Source organism: Hyperolius riggenbachi, chromosome 1, assembly GCF_040937935.1.
Source record: "Hyperolius riggenbachi isolate aHypRig1 chromosome 1, aHypRig1.pri, whole genome shotgun sequence".
NCBI classification, from domain to species: Eukaryota; Metazoa; Chordata; class Amphibia; order Anura; family Hyperoliidae; genus Hyperolius; species Hyperolius riggenbachi.
The window spans coordinates 295,321,071-295,348,555 of NC_090646.1; the positions used below are offsets into that span (position 1 = coordinate 295,321,071).

General features: G+C 44.6%; 1 protein-coding gene across 2 annotated transcripts in view; it reads left to right on the forward strand.

Moving 5' to 3' along the window:
• NRTN (neurturin) overlaps nt 1-27,485 on the forward strand; it is a 243,584-nt gene that overhangs the window by 195,008 nt on the left and 21,091 nt on the right. Inside the window, exon 2 of one of the 2 annotated variants that reach the window (XM_068271163.1) lies at nt 23,451-23,606. The exons of the other annotated variant lie outside the window; for it this stretch is intronic. The gene's annotated coding sequence lies outside the window, so the exon portion shown is untranslated. The remainder of the gene's footprint in view (nt 1-23,450; nt 23,607-27,485) is intronic. 2 annotated transcript variants of the gene reach the window in all.

Below are 27,485 nucleotides of genomic sequence, written 5' to 3' on the forward strand. Positions count from 1 at the left end.
GCTTTTAAAAACATGGCAATGCTTATATTATCATGTAAATGTCAGAACGTCAGCTTCACACCTCAGCTTATGTAATTTGAGCTATTCTGTTTAAAGTTATCTCTACATCTCATTGTTCTTGTTGCACACTTGTGTCTTGATTGATTTAATTTATTTTGCTAGGGTAATGTCCTCATGCCTTATTTAAGCTATATCTTTGCATGTACTTCTGACATATTCCCCTTCCACAGCTCCCTGTCCCTACACTTACCCAAGAAAATATGTCCACACACACACACACACACACACACACGCACGCACGCACGCACGCACGCACGCACGCACGCGCACACACACACACACACTTTCTACACCCTTCCATAATTCTTTAGGACATATGCCAACCCTTAGGTACACATAACACATTCCCATAGCAGGGGGAGGGAGGAGGGATGGATGTAGTCCCAGAAACCTTTTAACATTGTTGGAATGGAATCTGTTTGTTGTAAAAAGACAGTGAGGGGGCTCTGAAGAATGGCAGTTATCATGGTTAAACATTCCCCTTGGCTTTAATATCAGAACAAGCTCTACCTTAGAACACTTTTTCTGTCTGTCTTGAAAAACAATTGTTTTACAATCAAAATTTCACCATTTGTTGCATTTCTGTACCAAGAATGTGTTTATTACAACTTGTTCCCAGTCTTCACAACCTCTGTTCTTGAAGTACATATTTATGGAAGAACTCCTACCAGAACCATCTGGTATCATGTGTGAAAGAGTCTGTGGGTATGATAGACATACTCACGTAAGAAGAGTCCATTGCATTACCCCTGAAGATGAACTTCTGGTTTACTACAACAATTGCACAAGCTCCAAATCGACTTCCAAGACACTTCCTGCTATTTAGTAAACTGACCATAGACTCCTATGGAATTTTGAGGATCCTTTTGCCCTTCATGCAGTGTGTCGCATCGCACAAAAACACTGCATCCCTGGATGTCACATTGACCACAGTGAACTGTGCTGCGGTGGGTCCCTTTGTGGCACTGCAAGAGCTGCTGTTGTGCTGCATTGCTCGAAATGAACAGGGAAGTGAGGCATACTTTCAATGGAAAGTATGCCTCACGGTATGGTCACACCACACGGTACCACTGCAGTGTGATTGTATAACGATCACAGTACAACAGAGATTTCAAGTGTGAAAGTGGCCTCAGTGCAATGACTAACTGCAGCAGCAGGAAGTGTAAAACAAGAAATGTCATAGGTGCATACAAATGTGTGATTTCAGCTTTGGGAATTCTAAAAAGCTCTCCAATAGAGAGAGTATATTTAACTTATGTAATTTTTTAAATAGATATAAAATGGAAACATGTAACACTGAGGGCTTGATTCACTAACAAATAGCATGCCTTATCAAGGTTAACACGCCTTATCAACGTTATCAGAGTAGCATAGCGAGCGCTACGAACCCGCAGGGGTTAAGGGCAGGAGGAGTGGAGCTCTCGTCATTGCCAATTAGCAGGCATAAGTTCGTAGCGCTTGCTATGTACTCTGATAAGGCGTGTTAATTTTGATAAGGCGTGCTATTTGTCTTAGTGAATCAAGCCCTATGGTTGTAAAGAAACCGCCCTCTAGAGTAAATATTAATAATGTCCCTGAGACACATGTAACACTCTCTTTTCTGACCTTATACTTGAAACATTAGTTATGGTTGAATCACTAATGTCCAGTGGTGTAGGGATCACCATAGCAGACATAGCGACTGCTATGGGGCCCTAGCCAAGAGGAGGGCCCAATCCTAGCTGCCTTTTTTTTTGTATCATTATCTAAGCCCCCCACCACCTGTGGAAGGTCATAATAAATTCTGTGCAGAGAGGCAGGCTCGTACAAGGGGACTATATTTCACCTGCCCTCTCACTGCAGATGGACAGTTAGTTGTTAGTTCTGGCAGGAAGTAATACAGAGCAGGGCATCACAAACTCAGAGTGTGGACATTCAGCAGGCTATATGCTTAGGAAGAAGAAGGTACTGTGCTGACAAAGTAGAGGAGGAGAGCAACCCAATGAAGCCAGGTTTCCTGGCAGGGACAGAGAAACGAGCAAAGCAAGAAGCTGCTGGACAGCACAGTGCAGATGTGTGACACTGTTCAAAGCTTAATGTAACTGGGTGAGTGCTGCAGAGTCTGGTGGTAACCAGCAGATCACAAGTGCTCATTCTATAACCATCTAACATCTGGAAGAAACTTCACTGTTGTCAGGTTTCACTGATTGAGCCAGAGTGACAATACAGGGATCTCCACTGGAATATTTTCCAGATAAACATTATATAGCATTGCCATCTTCTGCAGCACTTTACAGACAACATAGTCATGTCGCGGACTGTCCTCGGAGGAGCTCAAAATCTAATTATACCATAGTCATAGTCTAATGTTCTACCATGTTATTATTATGTATTTATATAGCACTGACATCTTCTGCTGCACTTTACAGACTACATAGTCATGTCACTGACTGTCCTCAGAGAAGCTCACAATCTAATCCTACCATATTATTATTATGTATTTATACAGCGATGACCTCTTCTGCAGCACTTTACAGAGCACATAGTCATGTCATGCCCAGAGGGGCTCACAATCTAGTGCCTACCCTTCTCCTGTGTGCCCTTCTGCCTTTGTATTTCTTTACATTTGTACAGCTTTATGGGGTAACGCAGACAGCACCGGGCCGCCTATATTCCTTAAACCAATGCCTTCCTCCTCCTCACACTAATCATGCAAATGATGTATAAATTATTACAAATGTCCCAAAATACCATTATTATGGAGAAAACAGTGATATTATTTGCCCCTCATCAGCGAAGGTAGGGATGGCTATGACCATTGTCATGAAGTGAGGCATTTAGGACAAATTGTGATTGCATGCTATTACCTTCTGTTTCAAAAAGAAAGTACTGTACCATGCAGTGTTTTTAGCAGATTGGTCCACATAATTTAGCTGGGTCACTGACCTAAAGAAATCTTACCATGTACAGACTCAAATTAATGCAGAGTCAGAAGCCCTGAAACAGCTTTATACGTGCACGGATACAGGGGCGCCTCTAGACATATTGCCACTTCAGGTGAGAAAACCTGTGCCCCCCTTTCTTTGGATACAGTTTTACCATATAGAGTATTTCTATTGGGCCATCTATTATTTTATCTTTCCAGTGCAGTCCTTTACTACTTTATACTTTGACATTATTCATTTTTCAGGTTTGTCATCCAAAATATGATCACAAGATTTTGTATCCTATTCACTATTACATTGTGCCTAGCTACTGCTGTTTCAACAAATTCTATTGATTTTTCATTAATTTCCAGCTTTACATAACTTCCTGTCTGTATTTAATCAATTCTCGTCGGCCTTGTCTACACCATCCATTTCTATTCATTCTGACAAGGAAAGCTACAAGGCTAAACCGAGATGCTAGCAGAGCACTTTTCAGTATCAGGCAAGCATTAGGCAGAGTGAATTGTAAATAAATCCTTTAATTTAAGTGTCTGTGTCCATCTGTGACAGATATAATGCCAGAAGCAGATAATAATTAACCAAAGTCAAATAAAGAAAACTGCCAAGCATAAACCAGTCACTAATATCAATTTAGGTTTACTTTTAAAAGAGTTGCTTTAAATTGAGTATTTTGTGTGTCTTCGTATATTACTAACTGCATCCTAAAGACCCTACACATGTGTTGATATTATATTCCCTCCACTCCCCAAATAACTTGCAATTTAAAGAGTTAATTTGAATGGTGCAAAAAGAAAAGCTATTAGTGTCCCCATACACAAAGGCTTCTGTTTCCTGCCAGTGTATTAGTGAAATATTATTTTTGATCATTTATTTAGTAAAAAAAAAAAAAAATTGCTTTCCTAAAACAGAAAGAATTTGCGATAATTCAGGTTGGAGTGAGCTCGAGATCTCTCCCAGAGCACCACTGCTGAATATATGCAAATTAACCATTGTACCCTTAGAAGCTAAACACACCTCCAGAACCGCTGGAATGCAATGATGTGTCAGCTTGTTAAATTGTACAGAGCCATAATAATCCAACATGCATACAGACTGTTTCGGATTTTTTTTTTTTTTTGGCCTTTCAGATTAAAATCACTTAAAAACCAGCCATCACGCGGATCTCTCCATCAGGTTGGCAGCGATATTGCCCATCCTTCATAATTAAATCATCATACCGGCCTTTATTAAATCTGTTCACTTGTTATATCAATGAGCTCCATTCTCTTTGTTTCCAACATTCCTGAGCCTTCTCCTCTCCAACACTTTTTTTATCTGCCAAATACACCACATACAATCTCGCCAAGAAAAAATTGCATACTGCTTCCAATGACATCTGCTCCTTCTTGAATACAATTAGATTCCTTGCATCCCACAGAACTTCCTTGAATACAGAAAACACGATCCACCCCTTTCTATCCTTTTCCTTTGCACCCAGTGACACTCCACCCATCACCATTAAAAGAGATGTGCCCCTAACCTCCACCACCACCTCTAAAAAAAACCCCAACTTCCTCCGAAAATCCCTTGCAAAATCACACTCCCAAAAAACGTGATCCACATCTTCTTCCCCTCCGCACCCTTCTCTTGGGCACCTTCCTGAGGCAGCTATACCCCTCCTTTTGCAAAAAACCCTAGTAGGGAGTGCTGATACCAGGGACATCCACACCACATCTTTTTGTCTGTTTGTTGTTCCTTTAATGTTCATTCTTTTCCATATTGTCTCTGCTTGTGCACTTGTCATTCCTTTTATATAACATATTATATCATTTCTTGTGATCCATTTTTTTATGTTCTGTTTATTTATATCCGCCAAGGCTGCTCCTGTCATATTGAAATTGTACAGAATTTCTTTGACCTTTTGATAGCATTGCGTGGTTGTGAATGCAACAGGCTTGCTCAGGTCCTTAGCAACCCATCCCAACTTGTTCCACAACCATCCTCCCAAGTATCTTACAAAATCCTTCACCCTCCCCTCTGACTCCAATACTCTACGGACAGACACCAGATAGTGCAGAGACAAAAAGGAAGCAACATCAGGGAAATCCCAACCACCCAGAGACACACCCTTGTGAACCGTCACCCGTGCCACCCTCTCCATCTTTGAACCCCAGAAGAAGACAAACAACATTCTCTGCACCTCTTGCATCCATCTTTTGCCAGGAGGCAAGACCAAACAGAAGTACAACAACAACGGCAATATCACAGCTTTCACCACCAACACTTTCCCTGAAAAAGACAACTTCCGCAACCTCCAAAAATTCAACTTTCTTACCACTTTCCCTTTCACCTCATCCAAAGTCTTTCTACCTTTCATCTCTGCATCAAACACCACACCGAACACCTTGATCTCCTGACTCACCGGCACTTTCTCCACATTCAAAGGTACAGGCCTCCCAAAGGAAACCAGCTGGGACTTCTCCCAATTCACAGCCATTCCAGACATTCCACAAAACACTTTCACATGCAAATTCATCCTATCAATATCAGCCTGCGACCCACCCACAAACGCCACATCATCCATATAAGCCAAATACTTCACCTGCTCTCCACCACCACCTGGCACAACAAATCCTTTCACCACCTTGTCCCGTTGGACATACCTCAGCAAAGGCTCCACCACACAAATAAAAGCCATAGGCGACAGTGGACACCCCTGCCTGACTCCGGACAAAACGGGGAATGACCTGGACAAAACCCCATTTACCAAGACTTGGCTCGAAATTCCAGTGTAAAAACTTCTAATAACTTTTAGGAGACAATCAGGGACCCCTAATTTTGCCATCACCCCGAACAGGAAGGAGTGTGATACTCTATCAAATGCCTTTTCCAAATCGATACCCTCAATGACCATCGGCACTTTATTTTCCTGTGAAAAACTTATCATGTCCCTTAACAAAACCAGGTTATCGGCGCTTCTTCGACCGGGGACCGCACAGGTCTGCCCCTCTCCAATCAAAGATGCTATCACACTCCTTAACCTGTTTGCGACCAATTTTGCCACTATCTTGTAGTCCACATTCAACAGCGAAATCGGCCTCCAATTTTTTATCAATTTTTTGTCTCCTTTCTTATAAATCAGGGTGATGACTCCCTCCCACATTGATGGGGACAACCGTCCAGAAGAAAAAACCTCCTGGACCACCTCCACCACTTCCCCACCAATGATAGGCCAGGCCCACCTAAAAAACTCCACTGGGAGCCCGTCCTTCCCTGGAGTCTTGCCTGTTTGCATGGCACCCACTGCCGCCCATACCTCCTCCGTGGCCACCGACTCTTTCAACTGCTGTACCTCCAACGGATCCAAACACTCCTCCAACACCTCATCACAATACTCTTCCATCTCCACATCTGACACAACATTCCCTCCTCCATACAAATCCACATAAAACTTTTGCACCTCTTCCACCACTTCAGAACCAACTACTTCCTTCTCATCCACCACCACTGACTCTAACACATCCCTACTGGACACCACCTTCTTAAAGAAGAACCGGGAGCAAGACTCCCCCTCTTCCAAATCTCTCACTTTCGCCTGATACACAATCCTCTTCCCACGCTCCATCAACATCCCCTTCATTCGCTGTCTTGCCTCCTCCAACTCTTCCTCCACTTCCTACCCCCATTCCTTTATCTTCACCAAATACTGCAATCTCACTTTCCACTTCTCTTCCTCCTCTCTCTGCAAACACCTCTTCTCATACGCCAGATTCCTGAAAAAGCCAGAAATCCTCCTCTTTGCCCAATCCCACCATTCTAACAAATCCACAAAACCTCTCTTCCTACACACCCATCCTGCATACTCCACCCTAAATCTTTCAAGTACGTCCACATCCTCCAACAACTCCACATTCAACTTCCAGACTCCCTTCCCAAACACCACTCTCTCCGACGTTTCCAGGGAATAAAGAATGGCTCTGTGATCAGAAAAAGTGACCTGGTGATAAGAGACAGCAGAAACCAACACATACCTAGAAAGTAAAAAGTAATCTATGCGTGACTTAACCGTGCCCGCATCCGAAAAGTAAGTATATTCCCTGTCCCTACTTCCTGCCGCCAAAGCTGCATCCTGCAGTCCAAAATCTGTCACAATCTGGTTGAGGATCCTACTGGTGGAGTCCAGCTTGGTCTCTCCTGACCCCACTCGATCCCCAACCGATCTTATACAGTTCAGATCGCCGGCCACAATGGTCTTAATGCGGCCTGGCAGATTGAACTTGAGCACCTCCAAAAACTCCGCCCTCTCATTTTTGTCTGCAGGAGCGTAACAGTTAAAAAGACGGTACTGGGAACCAAAAAAATCAAAATTCACAACCATCATCCTTCCCGGAATGATGACAGCATGTGACAAAACCTTTATGCCTGGGTTATTAAACAGCACTCCAATGCCCTCATTCCTACTCTGGCAGGCAGGGGACCAGATGGCATTGCCCCCTGCCCATTCCCCAGAGCCTGGTACCGTCTTCAATATACACTCCTGCAGACAAAAAATATCCGCCCTAAAATTTGCAAGGTCCTGCAGGACTGCAGCCCGGCGGTATGAGGAGCCGATCCCCCTCACATTTACAGACAGCAGGGACAGGACCATCACCAAAAGACACCACGTGTTATGCACCCTACACTCAGCCATCATCACTTCTTGGATGCCCTGGGACTCTTCCTTAAGCCCACTGTAGCGGGCTCCTGCTTTCCTTTTCTGTTTTTCTTTCTTTTTTGTTTCTTTGACTCCGCCATATTCCAGTCCTCTGGACCAGAATCTCCAGCAGTACTCGGCCCAGGCACCTCTGGGTTAATCCTCCTAGCTGGTTTGGTGTTTTTCCAGCTAGTGGGTACAGGAGACTGCGTCATGTCAACTTTTAACTCTCCCTCAGAAATGTCACTGACAATACGCATTTTTGCCACATGGGTGTCATCACTCTCTGATTCTGTCACAGCCTCTTTTCTTTCTTGATAAGGTAGTGGATAATCACTGTCACTCTCTTCTATCACCACCTCTTTCTCCCCTTCCACCTTCCCAGGGTCTGTTATGTCCATCTCACACTCCTCCTCCTCATTTGCATAACCTCCTCCCACCTCCTCTGACATCATGCTGGCTGATTTCCCTCCTTTATTTGAATTTGGGGAGCTGTTATTTTTGGAGGGAAGTGAGGGAGTCCCCTGCTGGGATCTCCCCACAGCAGTGTCAGTCTTTGTCTTTTTCCCTGCGCTTTTCACAGGGCTAGAATGTGCTGGCAGAGTCTTCTGCGAGAGAGCAGAAGAAGGGGCGGGCTTAGGATTGTGCAGGGGATCAGCTGACTGCACAGCTGTTTCCCCGCCTGCATTCTTCTTGTTCTCGCCGGCTGAGCCGGCTCCAGGAACTGTGGCACTACTGCTCCCAGCAGACCTGCGGCTACTAGCGTCCATGGCAGGCCGCTGGGGGTCTGTGCAGTTATCAGGAACCTCTGCCTGGCTCATGAGAAGCACGGGGGAGGCTTCGGTACTGGTGGCAGGGGTCGGTGAAGCCTCAGCACACTCTCCAGGCTCACGCTGCGGGTCCCGCTCAGTAGAAACTGAGCCGATGACGTCACCAGCGCCAGGGGAATCCCGCTCTGCTGGAGAGCCGGGCACATCTTCGGGGAGCTGCTCCGGGGGGGTCTCCTCCACAATCTCACTCTGCACAGCCCCAGCCTGACTCTCCACAGCGGGAGGACTCGGGGCAACCTCAGTCACAGCACATAAATCAGCTTCTCCAGTCCTACTCGCTGCAGACACGGCAGCGGCAGCCTTCTTACAGGCAGGACCGGCAGCCTTCTGCACATCAGAGGGAAACTCTGCAGACAGAGGCACGGCGTCCTCTTCACCCCCACTCCCCACAGCATCATCATTTTCATCCACATCCTCACCCAGTTTTCTTTTCTTCACTCGCTGCAGCTTTGGCAACTCCTCTGCCTGCAGCATCTGGGAATCAGTTACTTCATCCACAGGGGGGCCACGGGGGGTCTCAGCAGCGGTTGGGCCCATATGGACTACACTGGTGCCTTCTCCAGCTGCATCAGTAAGGGGGGTCTCAGTAACAGCCTCAGAGTCCCGTGGTTCCACACGGGGAGCCAGTGACCACCTCCTGCCCCTACCATAAGAACCAGCGGCAGCAGCATACGTGTAAATCCTTGTTTTACCACGCTTTTCACAATCTTTGGCCAAGTGGCCGCCCACACCACAGAGGTCACACACTTTCACCTTCTTGCAGCTGGAGCCAGGGTGCACTGGCTCCTTGCAATGTCTGCACCGCTCCTCCGAGACACAACTTCCAGTTCCATGCCCAAACATATAGCACCTCCGGCAGTAGAGAGGCTGCCCAGGATATGTGACATAACCTCTCTCCCCGGCAATAGAGAAGACAGGGGGTGGGTGAACTACATCATGCCAGCACCCCTCCTGCCTCTTGAACTTTACAATAAACTTCATTTTGCTTCTGTATACTCCTATGTGATTGTATATTTTTTCAGCAGAGCTCACATCCTCAAAATATCGCAGCATGAACAGCCCGACCACATCTGGCTCCACGAAAGGATTGTACATATGCACATAAATCTGTCTCGCCTTTTCATTAAATAATGGCGTGACCGACTCCAACCAATTAACATAATCTTCCCTGCTCTCTCTATAATCTGCCAGCACTTTTAGCACATCTTCCTCATTATGCATTGTGATATCATAGGCCCCTTGTCCTGGGAAATCTTGTATTGCAAACATCTTGCTCTTATTCAGCTTCAACCCCTCCACCAGTACCTTATCGATGAACGCCTTCGGTCCATGTCTCCTCCAATCCGTCTTTACGACAAAGCGAATTGAGTTCCGCAGTTTTGGCATGCCTCCTCCACTCGACGCAGCTGCCATCCTCTCCCCGTTTATCCAGGGCCCCCACAAGGAGGACCCTTAGAATACCCCTCGTGCCAAGTCCAAGTAAATATCCTCCACCTGATCTTCGCCAAAAGTCCTAGAAGCCACAGACTGTTTCGGATTGTTTGATCCTCATCAGTGCATGGCATGGATTAATTTGGCTCTATGGAGTAGGGCTTGTAAACCGAGAGGTACAGACTAACCAGCAAGCTCATGGTGACCCAGAACTCATTGGAGTGTGTAAGGGACTACAATGGTCCTAAAAGCCCCCTTACTAAGATGTTAAGAAAAACAAAAAAAATTGCTTTCCTAAAACAGAAAGAATTTGCGATAATTCAGGTTGGAGTGAGCTCAAGATGTCTCCCAGAGCACCACTGCTGAATATATGCAAATTAACCATTGTACCCTTAGAAGCTAAACACACCTCCAGAACCGCTGGAATGCAATGATGTGTCAGCTTGTTAAATTGTACAGAGCCATAATAATCCAACATGCATACAGACTGTTTCGGATTGTTTGATCCTCATCAGTGCATGGCATGGATTAATTTGGCTCTATGGAGTAGGGCTTGTAAACCGAGAGGTACAGACTAACCAGCAAGCTCATGGTGACCCAGAACTCATTGGAGTGTGTAAGGGACTACAATGGTCCTAAAAGCCCCCTTACTAAGATGTTAAGAAAAACAAAAAAAATTGCTTTCCTAAAACAGAAAGAATTTGCGATAATTCAGGTTGGAGTGAGCTCGAGATGTCTCCCAGAGCACCACTGCTGAATATATGCAAATTAACCATTGTACCCTTAGAAGCTAAACACACCTCCAGAACCGCTGGAATGCAATGATGTGTCAGCTTGTTAAATTGTACAGAGCCATAATAATCCAACATGCATACAGACTGTTTCGGATTGTTTGATCCTCATCAGTGCATGGCATGGATTAATTTGGCTCTATGGAGTAGGGCTTGTAAACCGAGAGGTACAGACTAACCAGCAAGCTCATGGTGACCCAGAACTCATTGGAGTGTGTAAGGGACTACAATGGTCCTAAAAGCCCCCTTACTAAGATGTTAAGAAAAACAAAAAAAATTGCTTTCCTAAAACAGAAAGAATTTGCGATAATTCAGGTTGGAGTGAGCTCGAGATGTCTCCCAGAGCACCACTGCTGAATATATGCAAATTAACCATTGTACCCTTAGAAGCTAAACACACCTCCAGAACCGCTGGAATGCAATGATGTGTCAGCTTCTTAAATTGTACAGAGCCATAATAATCCAACATGCATACAGACTGTTTCAGATTGTTTGATCCTCATCAGTGCATGGCATGGATTAATTTGGCTCTATGGAGTAGGGCTTGTAAACCGAGAGGTACAGACTAACCAGCAAGCTCATGGTGACCCAGAACTCATTGGAGTGTGTAAGGGACTACAATGGTCCTAAAAGCCCCCTTACTAAGATGTTAAGAAAAACAAAAAAAATTGCTTTCCTAAAACAGAAAGAATTTGCGATAATTCAGGTTGGAGTGAGCTCGAGATGTCTCCCAGAGCACCACTGCTGAATATATGCAAATTAACCATTGTACCCTTAGAAGCTAAACACACCTCCAGAACCGCTGGAATGCAATGATGTGTCAGCTTGTTAAATTGTACAGAGCCATAATAATCCAACATGCATACAGTATACATGCATATAGTAAACTAGAGAAGAGGTGGGGGTGTTGTCTGTTGAATAAAGCAATTTGCTTTTGTTGTTTTTTAAAGGCATTTTTTTCTTCCTTGCAAGTAGGTTTTGTGCTTTGTTAGGTGGAGTTAATTGGAGGAGGGGTTCTCTTTGGCAAGTGGTATAAACTGAATTGGATGGCAATGTCACAATGTCAGAAACACACTTCAGAGCTCTTTTCTATCCGTTTTCAATTGTATAACCGTGCTTTCCTTGACTTGCATTCAAATCCTGGTAAAATTGTGTCAAAATTGCCCCGATCACGATTTTTAAAAGCTAAAGTCTGCAGAACCTCTGGCTTGCAAAATCAGAGCACATCCTAGGGTAAAAGGTTAGCCAATATGCATATGACACCATTTTATATGTGGCAGACCTTCACTCTTCTTTGCAAGTAGCATATGACCTTATTGTGGAAATGGGTGCCTATTTGGGCCTATGAATTAACTGGGGTAAGTCCGCAAATTATGGGCATAGATGATACCACAGTCTCTTCCAGCCCCCTCACTTGCCCACTTCAGGGGTCAACATCCAAGCTAACCCAAACCTTTATCTTCAAGATAACGTTAAACCCCTTCTCTCTATTGTACAACAAAAACTTTCTGCCTGGATGAAGCTTCCACTTTTAGTGGTGGGCTGCTTAAATCTTGTGTAAATGGGTAGAGCGACGACACACGTGACTGGCAAAGGAAGGAGAGCAGAGCAGCGTGCGGTCAAGCGTGGACCTGAGGCAGCATCAGTTTGAGTGGTTTCCCGGGGACCATCACTGTATACTATATTCCTTTTTTCCACTAACCGCATGTGAGTGCATTACTTATTTATTTTTTGAATTAAACTGAATATCTGCCTGCTGGATCTTTATCCCCCAACACTGTCATTCCTGCCTCTGGATATTGTGGAGGTCTCTAGGGTGAGTGCGGGCACGTGGGGGGGGGGGGAGCATCCCTGCACTGGTGGAGGTTTTTGGTGACAGAGTAAGACACAGAGGAAAGGTGTTTGGAGATTGGTCCTGGCAGTTATACGCTATGTGATGCTATTTGTTTGTTTTTTATTGCATATGATATGAGAGTCTGGATCTAGAGAGCGACAGACAACAAGTGTCGATCTATTACAGTGTGTACCCAGCCTTGACAATTTTTGGATCTTCTTGGGCTACAGACTGTGAGATAGTGTATCTCTTTATCTTTGAGACTGTGTGCGCGATCTTAGTTTGATTGTTTTACGGATATGTACTGTACCTTCTACCGTGTACTTTGGGCTGATATGAGTGCTTATTTTTATACGGTTTTCCAAAAAGAGGAGCAGGCTTCCTTACACACTATCCAACACTAAAATACACTTTTACACTTTGACTTTATGAGGAGAGAGGAAGTGCACAGTGTTGGCTCATTGAAAAAAGAAATGATATTCCATCACCAGCCGAACAATACTTGGCCAGATAACTACACCTATAAAATATAAACTATTTCCCACAAGCCCATGCTTTATAATTATAATATTTTCTGGCTATCATTCAAGAAGGTTAGAAGATATTCTTTGTATTGCTCAAAGAATGTATAACTACATTACAACAGCAAGGTTTTTAGAATGAGTCTACTTGTAAAGGCTGAAGATTATTAAAGGACACCCGAGGTGAAAATAAACTAACAAAATAAACAATTGTATCTATCTTTCTTCTCCTAAAAATGACTTTTTTATTTTATGTTTAAATCTACTTTTTAAGTTTTAACTGTTTTATTGTTTTTGCTCAATGACACATTCAGGGAAGTATGCCAGAGCTAAAATCTATGAACTATTGACCCTTTTTATCTCTTTCCTGCTCTTAGAAGCCATTTTCTGCTAGGAAAGTGTTTTATAGTTGTCATTTCTTATCAGTAAGGGTCACATTGAAGTCACTTCCTGTCTGAGTCAGGACTGAGTCGGCCACTTACATACCTGATATTTAACTCTTTCAGGCAGAGAAAGAAAAAAAGAAACACAACATAGTTATTTGTGTACTAGGCACTGTACATACACATGTCTATCTCATCATGTCACATGTCACCTCGGGTATCCTTTAAAGTTTTGTTTCTCTGAAATGTAACTATGAGAGTCCTTTCATGAATGAGTATATTACATAGGAGGGGTACAGAGCAGAAGGCACTTAGTAATGTTCAGTTTTAGCATACATCAGAGGAGATTACTACTAGCTTTGTTGTGAACTGTTGTTGAACTGTGTTGTTTCTATTACTGTGGATTGATGAATCACAGCAGTTCATTTTCTGTAAACAATGAACATAAATGAAAATATCAAGATCCAAGCTCTATGCAGAAAAATGAAAAATCCATTTAGCTTGGTGCTACTTTTAGCAAATAAAATGCTGATTCATACTGAAGAATAAAAGGGCTTCCACATATTACACATGCTGACTGCAGGGAAACATGCTGTCATGTACTATACAGTGTGTGTACTGCACCATACAATGGCTTTGTTGGCTAAATAGACATCCTGTACTGTATAATGCCCTCATTGTAGCCAGAATGTGTGATGATATAGCAATGTACCAGTCAGTGCTATTGTTCACTCATGGCTCAACAGGGTTTAGTCATGCTAATTGTACAGCAGAATAAAAACCGCAGGTCATTTGTAAGGAAATGCCTTATAAACTAAAATGAAGTATTTGGGGTGTTTTTGTAATACAGACAAGGAAGAATGTTTTAGTTTTTTTTGTAACGCTTGCAGTCCTGTGCTTACAAATATGCCAGGTCAACCCAAAATCCCCCTTTATCAATAGTGCAATAATGAGAAAGTCACCTGTCAGTCTCCGTCTCTGTCTGGCAGTTATACTGCAAAAGAACGGTCTCCCCTTTCCTCTCCAGGAATTACACCAGAATACACCAGAATTGTCATATTTAACATCAACAAGAAACAATCCAGTTCCAGACAATCTCCAAATGTTCGTATTCAATGCAGAATCATTACTGAAATCGGCACCCTGCTGGAATAACAAACTACAAGTTGTTGCCTTTGATGAGGGACTGGTTCCAAATGTTGGATACTACAATGTACAGGAGGAAGAATGTAGAATGGCTGAGACTGGAACTTTTATCTCTGGAGGTCATTTTTTAATCTCCTCACTTACAGCAGAGAAGTTGGTGATAAGAGTCAGGAAGCCTGCAGTAGATCCTATGGGCCAAGGATGCAGCTTGGCAGCTGGCATTCCAGACTACAGTGGTTCATTGCTGGCTTCAGGAATTTAAGAAAAGGACAAATCAAAATACAATGCTGAATTAAACTGGGATAAAACTCTGACATAACATTCAATAAAAATGTGTTTTCATACATACATTTACCATATTTGCTTTTGTGCATAAGTAATATGGTCTGTTTACAAATAGTGTTGGGCGAACATCTAGATGTTCGGGTTCGGGCCGAACAGGCCGAACATGGCCGCGATGTTCGGTGTGTTCGAGCCGAACTCCGAACATAATGGAAGTCAATGGGGACCCGAACTTTCATGCTTTGTAAAGCCTCCTTACATGCTACATACCCCAAATTTACAGGGTATGTGCAACTTGGGAGTGGGTACAAGAGGAAAAAAAATTTAGCAAAAAGAGCTTATAGTTTTTGAGAAAATCGATTTTAAAGTTTCAAAGGGAAAACTGTCTTTTAAATGCGGGAAATGTCTGTTTTCTTTGCACAGGTAACATGCTTTTTGTCGGCATGCAGTCATAAATGTAATACAGATAAGAGGTTCCAGGAAAAGGGAACGGTAACGCTAACCCAGCAGCAGCACACGTGATGGAACAGGAGGAGGGCGGCGCAGGAGGAGAAGGCCACGCTTTGAGACACAACAACCCAGGCCTTGCATGAGGACAAGAAGCGTGCGGATAGCAATTTGCATTTTGTCGCCATGCAGTCATAAATGTAATACAGATGAGAGGTTCAATAAACAATAAACAGTAATTGGTGTTGTCCAGAATGCGCACAATGCGTGGGTCGCGTTCAATGCAGTCCTAGGCCGAAGAGGTCATAGCCTAGGGTCACAAAAACCTGTTTATTTGGGCAATTTCAATGGTGGCGAGTCTGACGAACATAAATCGCAGCAATGGCCGTTAGCAACGTCTGAATCTCAAGAAATGTCTCATGCAGGTAGAAGACATATTGTTAGACTTGGGCTCCAAAGATGGGTTCCCTACATCTCTGCAAACCAGAGTTACAGGGCTCCAAATTTGGTAAAATCCCCCATAGGCTTCCATTGCCTCCCTATTTCACTTTCCAAAATCTCACATCTTTTCAAAGGGCAATTGCTCAGCAGTGGCAAATTTTCTAGCATTGTAGGGACCCTTAGGGGGAACATGACTGGTGAGTTTCGGGCCCCTAGGCCAAAGAGGTCATAGCCTAGGGTCACAAAAACCTGTTTATTTGGGCTATTTCAATGGTAGTGATGGTGACGTACATAAATCTCAGCTATGGCCGTTAGCAACGTCTGAATTTCACGAAATGTCTCATGCAGGTAGAAGACATATTGTTAGACTTGGATTCCAAAGATGGGGACCCTAAATCTCTGCAAACCAGAGTTACAAGGCTCCAAAATTGGTAAAATCCCCCATAGGCTTTCATTGGGCCTACTATTTACCGTTCCAAAATCTCACACCATTTCAAAGGGCAATGGCTCAGCAGTGGCAAAACTCACCAGTCATGATCCCCCTAAGGGTCCCTACAATGCTAGAAAATTTGGTACTGCTGAGCCATTGCCCTTTGAAAAGATGTGAGATTTTGGAAAGTGAAATAGGGAGGCAATGAAAGTCTATGGGGGATTTTACCAATTTTGGACCCCTGTAACTCTGGTTTGCAGAGATGTAGAGACCCCATCTTTGGAATTCAAGTCTAACAATATGTCTTCTACCTGCATGAGACATTTCGTGAAATTCAGACGTTGCTAACGGCCATAGCTGAGATTTATGTACGTCACCATCACTACCATTGAAATAGCCCAAATAAACAGGTTTTTGTGACCCTAGGCTATGACCTCTTTGGCCTAGGGGCCCGAAACTCACCAGTCATGTTCCCCCTAAGGGTCCCTACAATGCTAGAAAATTTGGTACTGCTGAGCCATTGCCCTTTGAAAAGATGTGAGATTTTGGAAAGTGAAATAGGGAGGCAATGAAAGTCTATGGGGGATTTTACCAATTTTGGACCCCTGTAACTCTGGTTTGCAGAGATGTAGGGACCCCATCTTTGGAATCCAAGTCTAACAATATGTCTTCTACCTGCATGAGACATTTCGTGAAATTCAGACGTTGCTAACGGCCATAGCTGAGATTTATGTACGTCACCATCACTACCATTGAAATAGCCCAAATAAACAGGTTTTTGTGACCCTAGGCTATGACCTCTTTGGCCTAGGGGCCCGAAACTCACCAGTCATGTTCCCCCTAAGGGTCCCTACAATGCTAGAAAATTTGGTACTGCTGAGCCATTGCCCTTTGAAAAGATGTGAGATTTTGGAAAGTGAAATAGGGAGGCAATGAAAGTCTATGGGGGATTTTACCAATTTTGGACCCCTGTAACTTTGGTTTGCAGAGATGTAGGGACCCCATCTTTGGAATCCAAGTCTAACAATATGTCTTCTACCTGCATGAGACATTTTGTGAAATTCAGACGTTGCTAACGGCCATAGCTGAGATTTATGTACGTCACCATCACTACCATTGAAATTGCCCAAATAAACAGGTTTTTGTGACCCTAGGCTATGACCTCTTTGGCCTAGGGGCCCGAAACTCACCAGTCATGTTCCCCCTAAGGGTCCCTACAATGCTAGAAAATTTGCCACTGCTGAGCAATTGCCCTTTGAAAAGATGTGAGATTTTGGAAAGTGAAATAGGGAGGCAATGGAAGCCTATGGGGGATTTTACCAATTTTGGAGCCCTGTAACTCTGGTTTGCAGAGATGTAGGGACCCCATCTTTGAAATCCAAGTCTAACAATATGTCTTCTACCTGCATGAGACATTTCGTGAAATTCAGACGTTGCTAACGGCCATAGCTGAGATTTATGTACGTCAGCATAACTACCATTGAAATTGCCCAAATAAACAGGTTTTTGTGACCCTAGGCTATGACCTCTTTGGCCTAGGGGCCCGAAACTCACCAGTCATGTTCCCCCTAAGGGTCCCTACAATGCTAGAAAATTTGCCACTGCTGAGCAATTGCCCTTTGAAAAGATGTGAGATTTTGGAACTGTAAATAGGAGGCCCAATGAAAGCCTATGGGGGATTTTACCAAATTTGGAGCCCTGTAACTCTGGTTTGCAGAGATGTAGGGAACCCATCTTTGGAGCCCAAGTCTAACAATATGTCTTCTACCTGCATGAGACATTTCTTGAGATTCAGACGTTGCTAACGGCCATTGCTGCGATTTATGTACGTCAGACTCGCCACCATTGAAATTGCCCAAATAAACAGGTTTTTGTGACCCTAGGCTATGACCTCTTCGGCCTAGGACTGCATTGAACGCGACCCACGCATTGTGCGCATTCTGGACAACACCAATTACTGTTTATTGTTTATTGAACCTCTCATCTGTATTACATTTATGACTGCATGGCGACAAAATGCAAATTGCTATCCGCACGCTTCTTGTCCTCATGCAAGGCCTGGGTTGTTGTGTCTCAAAGCGTGGCCTTCTCCTCTTGCGCCGCCCTCCTCCTGTTCCATCACGTGTGCTGCTGCTGGGTTAGCGTTACCGGTCCCTTTTCCTGGAACCTCTTATCTGTATTACATTTATGACTGCATGCCGACAAAAAGCATGTTACCTGTGCAAAGAAAACAGACATTTCCTGCATTTAAAAGACAGTTTTCCCTTTGAAACTTTAAAATCGATTTTCTCAAAAACTATAAGCTCTTTTTGCTAATTTTTTTCCCCTCTTGTACCCACTCCCAAGGTGCACATACCCTGTAAATTTGGGGTATGTAGCATGTAAGGGGGCTTTACAAAGCACGAAAGTTCGGGTCCCCATTGACTTCCATTATGTTCGGAGTTCGGCTCGAACACCCGAACATCGCGACCATGTTCGGCCCGAACCCGAACATCTAGATGTTCGCCCAACACTACACGTGACCCGTTCGGCCAATCACAGCGCTAGCCGAACGTTCGGGGAACGTTCGGCCATGCGCTCTTAGTTCGGCCATATGGCCGAACAGTTTGGCCGAACACCATCAGATGTTCGGCCGAACTCGAACATCACCCGAACAGGGTGATGTTCTGCAGAACCCGAACAGTGGCGAACACTGTTCGCCCAACACTATTTACAAATTACAAGTTCCCAAAGTACAGTTTGTCAGCTCTGAAAGTTGCCATTGCATTTTATTGCATAGCTGCTGTATTTATATATTAAAATCTATCTAGTGATCACTTCTCAGCTCTGTGCTGAGAGAGCAGAGAGAGATCCTTTTCAGCACAGCTAGAAATGTATAGTTATTGTAGCAGACAAAGGAATGTAAACAAAATATAATGTGATCACCTATTCAGATGCGGCAGCAAGCTTTCCATTGAAAAAGAAAGAGCTGTGTTTAACTGTTTTAATGCTGTTCAGCTACACATTTTTTGTTTGGGGGGGGGGGGGAGGGAGTAGTATTTACTTATTTATTTATTGTATTTATAAAGCGGCAACAGCACTGAAGTAGATTTTATGCTATAAATAATATTTTAGAGCAAAGAAAAAATGCTGAGATTCATACCACTTTAAGATAACACCCGCACCTGGCATCTTTTTTAACTAGGATTACTTTAGAAGAGCAAAAAGCATCACGTGCAACAATCAGGTGAGGACCAAACCGTACAATCAGGAGGTAATTATTTTGGGTATTCCAAGTCCCCATTATAAGAAAATGCAGATGTGTTTTATGACGAAAAGCAGAATAATTCTTCACCAAATGTTGCATACTTAAAGGGTAACTTCAATTTATTACATATGTCCTCAATACATCAGCAATTGTGTAACAGCGTGCTGTTCAGTATAACCATTCAGTTTCCGCCTAGAGCTGGTCCAATTCTCTAAGGTAAAAAAAGAATTTATCAAATGAAAGGTTGCTGGAAACCATGACAACAATATATGTCTTGGTGTTCAGGACCTCCCAGAATTCTCATTAGCTTTTATTGTCATTAGTTCACTGCTTTCCTGATTTCCTAAAAAATCTGCACAACGTAGGAAGTAAAAATGTACATAAATTCCATCCCTTTCAGATTTCCTCAAGTTGTACAGCAATAATTCACTTACAAAAGAAAGGAGAATACACCATGATGGGGATGCTATAGACACATATTTTTCAGCTGAACATATTACCCATATTTACCATTTCCTATTAGGAAGACTCAGAATTTATTTTAGTGCAACACAGCAGTCAGAAGTATGCCAGTGTAATGCTGCTTATTAAAATGCTTGCAGTGTTCCAGGCAAAACACCTTGAAAATATTATTCTTGGGTTGTTTAGGTACAGTGGTGTACATTTTGGAGTGTGTGATATTTATGCAGGGCAGTTTCTAGGCTAAATTTCACCCAGTTCGAGAGTCAAAAAATTGCCCTGGCTGGGGAAGGGGGGTACTCTTTTTGCCCTGGGCTGGTTGGTGGTCAGACTCTGACCACCAGCCCAGAGCAAAAAGAGTGCCCCCCTACCCCCAGCCAGGGAGTCACACTGTTAGACCATCACCATGGTGGGTTCTGACCACCAGCCCAGGGCAAAAAGAGCGCCCCCCTCCCCCAGCAGCCACATCAGAAAGAGAGAGGCAGTGCTGTACATAGACTGCCTGCCTTACTGCCTACTTACCATGAGGTCCATCTCATGGCAGGTGGAACTGGAAGAAGGCGCCGGGCCAGGAACGGTGGGGGTCCGGGCAGGGGACCATGGAGGTGCTAGCGGGCAGCGGCAGCAAGGGCCAAGGCACCCACTAGCAGCAGTGGCAGCGAGGAGCCCGAGTCCAACTGGCCAAAAAGACTCCACCTTCTGGGGCTGGGCTCCGCCGCACACTGCTGCTGCACACAGGGGTGAGCCTGGGGTGCCTGGCACCTGGCAGCAAGATTTTCTCTGGCGCCTATGGGAGTGGTTAAATTAACCGCGCCCAACCACATAACCACACCCATGTCCTGCCTAATCACACCCACACCTTCCACCTCTTTACGCATGCATGTGGTACCCCATTCCTACCCCTCTTCCATGGGCTTGCTCCTGGCTGGCTTTGACTGCCTGGCAGTCTGCTAGTCTCTGGACTGACTCAGGTTGAGAGGCTCTGCGAGTGCGACGCAGTCACACACTGCGTATTTATGGCTGCCTGCGGCCACCGTACTCTCGCTCGCTGTCGTCGGCTCCTCCCCCCGCCAAGCCCAAGCGTGAGGTGGGCTGCCTGTATCTTTCCCGTTGCGCCGCGCAGCCTGCCAGTGTTGCCAACCTTTCACGTTATTTTTTACTGACAAATACCTAAAAATTTACTGACAAAAGATTATTTTTACTGACAAAATTTCCCCACTAAATGCACATAAGAGACAGCGTTTCACCAGTAAATGCACATAATAAGAGACCGCTTTTCACCAGTAAATGCACATAAGAGACCGCTTTTCACCAGTAAATGCACATAAGAGACCGCTTTTCACCAGTAAATGCACATAAGAGACAGCTTTTCACCAGTAAATGCACATAATAAGAGACTGCTTTTTACCAGTAAATGCACATAATAAGAGACAGCTTTTCACCAGTAAATGCACATAATGACAAACAGCCAGTTTCCCCAGTACATGTAGCCAGCCTGGACCCCCATTAGGCAGTGAGTGACAGGGAGCCCCTTTAGGCAGTGAGTGACAGGGAGCCCCTTTAGGCAGTGAGTGACAGGGAGCCCCTTTAGGCAGTGAGTGACAGGGAGCCCCTTTAGGCAGTGAGTGACAGGGAGCCCCTTTAGGCAGTGAGTGACAGGGAGCCCCTTTAGGCAGTGAGTGACAGGGAGCCCCTTTAGGCAGTGAGTGACAGGGAGCCCCTTTAGGCAGTGAGTGACAGGGAGCCCCTTTAGGCAGTGAGTGACAGGGAGCCCCTTTAGGCAGTGAGTGACAGGGAGCCCCTTTAGGCAGTGAGTGACAGGGAGCCCCTTTAGGAAGTGAGTGAGTGACAGGGAGCCCCTTTAGGAAGTGAGTGAGTGACAGGGAGCCCCTTTAGGAAGTGAGTGAGTGACAGGGAGCCCCTTTAGGAAGTGAGTGAGTGACAGGGAGCCCCTTTAGGAAGTGAGTGAGTGACAGGGAGCCCCTTTAGGAAGTGAGTGACAGGGAGCCCCTTTAGGAAGTGAGTGACAGGGAGCACCTTTAGGAAGTGAGTGACAGGGAGCCCCTTTAGGAAGTGAGTGACAGGGAGCCCCTTTAGGAAGTGAGTGACAGGGAGTACCTTTAGGAAGTGAGTGACAGGGAGCCCCTTTAGGAAGTGAGTGACAGGGAGTACCTTTAGGAAGTGAGTGACAGGGAGCCCCTTTAGGAAGTGAGTGACAGGGAGTACCTTTAGGAAGTGAGTGACAGGGAGCCCCTTTAGGAAGTGAGTGACAGGGAGTACCTTTAGGAAGTGAGTGACAGGGAGCCCCTTTAGGAAGTGAGTGACAGGGAGCCCCTTTAGGAAGTGAGTGACAGGGAGTACCTTTAGGAAGTGAGTGACAGGGAGCCCGTTTGAGCAGTAAGTGACAGGGAGCCCCCAGCCGCCGCTCCCGCTCCCCCCTTACCTTGCAGACCTCAGGATCAGCGGCGACCCGACCAGTACCGGCGGGCGCCGGACGCAACCGCTCTATATGCGGAAGTGATGTCACTTCCGCATAGTGCGGGCGCTGGGTCCTAGCGCCCGCACGATTGGTCGCCGCCTGATCGAGGTCTGAGTGAGGCGCCAGGAGGGAGGGAGGGGGAGCAGTGGCGGCGGCCACAGGGACGGCCTGGCGCCCCCCAATCTGTCACTCATCGGCGCCCCGTTCAGCAGAACCGGCTGAACGGGGCAAGAAACGGCCCTGTATTTATGTGATTATTAAGAGTACATCCTGTGTTTCTAAACACTTAAAGGAGTCGTCAAGCAACTCCTGCTACCCTTAGTACTACTTACCCGGGGCTTCCTCCAGCCCCTGGCAGCCGATATGTGCCTCGCCGCATCTTCGCTGGCCCCCATTCCCTGATGGTGCGCCCTCTACTGTGCCTGCATGAGCATCGCTGTCAATCACCTCTACGTGGTCCGGAACGTACTGCACAGAACTACTGTGCCTATGCAGTACGTTCCGGACCACATGGAGGTGATTGACAGCGGCACTCGTGCAGGCGCAGTAGAGGACGACCTGGGGGTCAGGGAAGGCGGACCAGTGGAATTGCAGTGAGGGACATAGCGGCTGCCAGGGGCTGGAGGAAGCCCAGGGTAAGTAGTACTATGGGTAGCAAGAGTTGCTTGAGGACTCCTAGAAATGTTCAGCAGAGGTCTTTATACTGCATACTAAATCCTAAATAAATCTCCTGTTCCTGCAACCCAGGATACTGTAATTGCATGCAAGTGGGAATAAGAAAATATATCTCTCATCCTCAAGTGGGAATAAGAAATTAATCTCTTATCCTCTAACCTCTATGGAGGCCTATATAACCACGTGTTATTACTGGTATACAAATACAGTTGCAGGGAAAACCCATGGATGGAATTGGGTATATTCAGATCATGTTAAATAGCAAACACATGGCATGAAACACAATACTGAAAGGATAAAAGAGATGTCAAATAAAGCTTGAAATTCTGTTGAGGACTGTTTGGTGTACTAACAGTGAAGAGCTCATCTCATCCCACTGGTCCTTGTTTTTACAGAACAGAGATTTGTCTTGGTACCTGAGGGTGAAATCTGGTATTGTGGTGCGGCTACAAAGAAGATATTTTATCATTGAGGTCAGCCTTCAACCATGAAGCACTTCAAAAAACCCACAGGCAGAAGTCCAACTATTTCTTTCTGGGAGGTTGTGAGAGGTATGGACCTCACAACGTTTACTCCATGGTGTTCCCAAATAGATAGGACACTTGCATGGGGGAAAAATCCCTTTAAAATTGTTTCCACATGAACTGAAGTAAAGACAGCTCCTTTCTCATTTTAAGGGTTCCAGCAATAACAGTGCATCTTGTGACAATACCTATTCACTGAGGTCTGCATAGGAGTATTTAAGTCTCAGGTTGCAGAATGGAATGAGATTAGTTGTACTAATTACAGAAAATATTCAAAACAGCTATTCTAGAAGATAATTCTACTTAGTTATTCTAAATCACTTTATATTTCTTTCTTTGTTCCATGTTTGTAAAAATTAAGCTATTATTTAATTTCCATTCTACAAATTGCTAGGATGAGGGACACACATTTCAGACTATGGGCTGATGCACTAACTTTTGGTAAAGTTGCCAAAACTCCCTTTTATTCACATGATGAAGCCCTGTAGGGATGACAGTTGTGCCTGGATGAGTGAATATGTGAATGCATTTGTTTGAACACTTGCATGCGAGAGTGCGAAGGGTTAATAGATTTTTGCTGATGAGGGAGACACATCTGACTGTGGGAGACACCTGACTGTGAACCTTCAACCAGTGTTGTATGCGACTAGCCCTCTGGAGGCCAAGTTGTATGTGCTCCCGGCAGCTGCTGAACTTGTTTGGTGCCTGTGGACCAGTGGTGCCAGCAAGGGATAAGTGGAAGAAATTGACAGCATATTGGTGTGGCATGCACTACGGACAATAAATATGAGGTGGAACAGTGAACACCTGCAATCCTGCAACCGCAGAGAATTTGAGTTGAGGGCTGGTGTCCTGCTAATCCTCTGCCTTTAATACTTTTAGCTATAGACCCTGAACAAGTATGCAGATCAGGTGTTTCTGACTGATCTCTGACTGGATTAGCTAGGAATGTTTTTGATGCATTAGTGAAGAAATTTTTTTTGTGCAAATGATTACTCGAGTACAGAGTAAATATTCTAAATCAGCGCAGTTTATGATTATGGGTGAGTGAAATTCAAGGGATAAACTCCAAGAACTGAGAAGAATAAAAAGAGCAAAGAACACCAGGAGTGCCAAAAGTGTAGTCCTTCCAAGTAATTACATAACATGGTAAAATAATACTACTGACAAAACTGGGTTGCTAATGGGCATCCACAGTAACAAGCGTGTGAAGAATTCTGTCTCCATGTGGATAGGTACAATTCTTCACAATACGGTGGGTCGCATTCCCAAACAAAATAAAATATTAGACAAATAACCGCTGGATGTGATATCACAGGGGATACCCCTAATTGGAAGTGGGGGGGGGGAGGCTGGAGGGTGAAGGAGGCATACCAAAATGAGTAAAAAAAGCTAAGAAACAATATAGCATTAGCATTCTTACCTCTGAAGAGTGAAAAAATAATAAATGTATTGTATTTCATACGATACAATATTAATATGTCTTTTAGTACATGTGCGCACGGACTTGGAATACCTTAACCACTTAAGTACCAGTGGTCTCTGCCCCCTTAAAGTGAACCAGAGACGAAGCACCCTCATGTATTTTACCATATATATCAGTGGGAACATTAGAGAAAACACCTATCCTGCTCTCTGTTTCATTTTGTTCAGGAATCATTATAGCTGAGACTGTCTTCTGTGCTGTCTTTTCAAGCCCAAGCCTGCCCCCTTGTGGCTCTGCTCAGGAATCATTATAGCTGAGTCATTATAGCAAAGCCAGATTGAATGCTCAGTCGGGGATTTTATCAGGGCTTATAAAAAGCAATCTGAACAGTAAATAATGAAACAGAGAGCAGGGTAGGTGTTTTCTCTAATGTCCCACTGATATATATGGTAAAATACATAAGGATGCTTTGTCTCTGGTTCACTTTAAGGACCAAAGACCGCTGGTACCAGCAACGGCGTAAACCCGACCAATCACCGCACATACCCACCACAACCGCCGTCATCGCAGCACGCCGGGATCCTCAGGACATAGACTCTGCTGTCTCTATGACGGCAGAGTCATGTGAGCCGGACAGGAGCTGCTTTCATTGGCTCCTGACCGTGTCTATCAATGTAAGCCAATGTGAGCGGCTTATATTGATAGACACGGCCAGGAGCCAATGAAATCGGCTGCTCACTGGCTCACATGGCTCTGCCGTCATAGAGACAGGCAGAGCCTGTGAGCTGCACCGAGAAACGTTGGGTTTGAGTAGCGCGATCGGCGGGGAGCGACGGAAAAGGCGAATGCGCGCTACGGACGTTGATTGAAATCTATGCCCTGCCAGCCAGGAGCCCACCAAAACAGGGCGTAGATTTCAATCACCACGATCCTAAAGTAGTTAATGAGGGCATTGTCCTATTGCATCCTATAATTTGAATATTTCTTACTCTGTCTCTAAGACTGTCTCATTTATATTGCTTTTTAGCTTATTTTTACTGATTTTGGAGAGCCTCCCTTACCCGCAGAGTTTATTAAAAAAATTAAATTGCAAAACACTTGTGTGGCATCCACCATGCATACTTGGAGTAATTTTTTAACAAGAGTGTAACTTAACTTTAAAGGGTCCCTGTAATTAAAATCATCACTTTTTGAAAGGCCCATAAACATTAATGTGATGGCAATGAAATGAAATCCTCAAATGGTGTGACTTGAAATAATTAGTGTAGCTGTTTGGATCTGAAATTAAGTCAAAGCCTTTTAATTCAACTGACATATATTTAAAAATGATTTGAGCTGCTGCTGATGCTATGTACAGAAAAGGATATTTGAAAGAAATGTTGATATTTAAAGCGAAGTATGCTCTGCTGACATACTGTACAGTATGTTGCTTGTTGGGGTTCCAAAAGTACATCACAGTCATTCTGTAACAGTGTGAGCAACATTAAGGGACTACAAAAAGCTGTAATCTGAGGGATTGTGTTTATCCCATGTTGAGCTCCATGCAAAAAAAATCTATTACTACACTATTTCCACCGACAGGAAGCACAAAGTAATGATGGTGGACAGTCCAAGAAGGTAATTAGCTCTGTAATGTGTAGAATAGCTTCAGAGTTATATGTTTAATTTCTAATCTAGTACAGTAAGTCTCACAGCCAGCAGAAAGCAATGATAATGATGATTCATGCTTTATGACACAGCTACACACTAGTCTCTCTCTTTCTGAACTGAATTAGAAATGAAAACATCCTGCAAATGCAGTTTTATATATGCCCCCCTAAACCACCAGTAGACGTCAGTTCTTTCCCCCAAAACATTATTATCCTTATTTAGTAGTTATATAGCACTCAGAGCAGGGACAAGGTCTTCCAGCACCCAAGGCTGAGACACCAAAGTGCGCCCCTCCATCCCTCCCACCTCAGCTGTCTCACACAGATTGCTATTAGACTAAGAGGGCCACAGGGCCCACAACCTCCCCAACACCTTAATATCTAGTTATCTGGCTTGCAGTCACTGCTATGTATCCCCTTTTTTTATTTCTTTCTGCTTAAGACACAATTAGGAATGACAGCTGAATGAATTGTGCGCCCCCTCCTACACTGCGCCCTGAGGCTGGAGCCTCTCCAGCCTCTGCCTCGGCCCGGCCCTGATAGCACTGATATCTTCTACAGTACTTAAAAGAGCACATATTCTTGTCAGTAACTGTCCCTCAAAAGGGCACACATCCTCATTGCTGCCATACTCATATGTCCATCGCGGTCTAGGGTCAATATTAGGGGAAACCAATTAACTTATCTGTATGTTTTGGGGATGTGGGAGGAAACCAATGTGCCAAGAGGAAACCCACACAGAAACAGGGAGAACATACAAACTCTGTGCAGGATAGTGTCAAACCGGGGACCCAGAGCTGCACAGGGTGGCACTACTGCCCATTATCATTC